Raw genomic sequence first — 2,024 nt, 5'->3', positions numbered from 1 at the left:
AAAAGGATAAATCTACAATCCAAGATCAAGAAAGATGAAAAGGTCCTTGAAATCATATCCTAAACTCTTAAAAAGAGTTCTATAGTACAGGGAAAGCATTATTATTCACTAACATGATTTTCAGAATCCATTCACAAACTACAACATTCGAGCTTTCTTAGACAGGCTCTAAAGGCATTTCCTAACACAACAAATAATTTCGTATTACTTTGTATGCAAAAAGATATGCTGCAAGGGAAACATGGGTATAGTGTTTGAACTCACACACCCTTAGAACTCGATCCACAATAAAGCCACTATGCTAGAGCCTCGTTGAAAATTTCTTATTACTTTTAAACCACCATTAAACATTTGTAGGTTTTCACACAATTCGCTCAATTGTAAACATGAACATTGTTACAAAGCATACAAATTAGTTCAAGTCTTTCAAATTTATTTTTCTTAAATTACAACCTCTTCCACTTGCACAAACTCAACAACACATTGACTATCATGACCCTTATATGGTGTGAATGTGACCATTCTAAACAATATGTTAATTGTAGTGGCCTTTACATGATGTGGTTGTACATAGGTACCTGACCATATAGCTATTTTTCTACCTCCTCTTGTAAAGAATACTTTGCTCTACTTGTCCTTGCAAATGAAACTCCATTCTTCTCCTTGCCCCCTTTTTCCTTCTCTTCACGGTTATATCTCGACATGTAAATGAAGTGCTATCAAAATCCCCATTAAAATGCTCAGCAAAATATTAGTTTTCTTTAACTTTGCGTTCAAAGTTTTCAAGCCCTAATAATAACAATGGAATGTCCAATATTAATTTGTAAAACTAGTATTTTCATTTTGTCATTATATATGCCTATAGATCAAGACATGTTACTACAAATATTCTTTATTTAATTTTTGTATACCCATAGATATGAACATGTTATTATGGATTACATCTTCACCCCCAACAAAAAAACTAATGAGTACACTGGCTTTTAGTTAAGGAAACCTCCACAACAAGGTTGCAATCCTTATTATATATCCATGCTTCTACACAATATTGACATGCCTTTAAAGAGAAGATAATACCTTCCCAACAACTGTGAAAAGGGCTTATTTTCCTCTACACAAGTTATAGGTTTCCACTATTGACAATAATTATATCCTCTTAAAAATGAACACCTCAAAAACTTTTATTACACTCACAACAATATACTATATGCATTCACTTTTCAAAAGTTCTTTATTTCTTTTAAAGAAAAAAAAACCAAAGAGCCATAATATCAAGGCAACAACCTCTCGCAACAAAGAGAGCTAAAAGTCCAAAAAAAGAGCACACATCATGAGGGACAACTCAGTGGATCAATGAAGTTCAATATATTGGATTATGATGTATACACAAGCAAAGAGCCACATGACTTTCTTTGCTATGTCATCATCATATTCAAGAGCATAAGTATGGAACTACGCAACAATACAAAGCCAATGCAAAGTATGTTATATGCAAGTGAGCTCACTTATGAAAGCTCTTCAAGGATAAATCTCTCTAATTCTATAACCCCATTAAGATATGGTTGGGGAGTATTATCACTTCAGCAATAATGAAGAGGAAATGGTTCTCACTCTCAACCCTAGTACAACTCTTCTATTCACAAAAATTCCACACACAATATATATCTTCTCAACCCATGCCTTTCACGCTATCAATGTTGATATCACCAAACCAAAATAAAATAACAGATCTCATTTCTATTCCAAACAAAAGTTTTTCCCTTGCCAACTCTAGCCAAGGTGTGAATCAAAACTTCTTTCTCTCCTAACTACCCTCTACTCCTCTACATTTGTATAGTCGAATGATATGGTTGCAATGCCCCTTCTTGACTAGACATCTTTGACAATCATTTTCTTTAGTAACTCCTCTTTCCACGTAGGACCTTGTCTTGCTATGATAAAAAGGCTTCTCTTAAGTCTTTTTCTCACCTTTAACTCATCCTAAGTACTCTCTTTCTTTGTCTCCATTCCTTCTTCTCTCCCCA

This window comes from Lygodium microphyllum, chromosome 10 (assembly GCF_053477565.2).
Source record: "Lygodium microphyllum isolate KBCC chromosome 10, Lygodium_microphyllum_v1.1.10, whole genome shotgun sequence".
Lineage (NCBI taxonomy): Eukaryota > Viridiplantae > Streptophyta > Polypodiopsida > Schizaeales > Lygodiaceae > Lygodium > Lygodium microphyllum.
Note: the sequence above shows the minus strand (reverse complement) of the source record.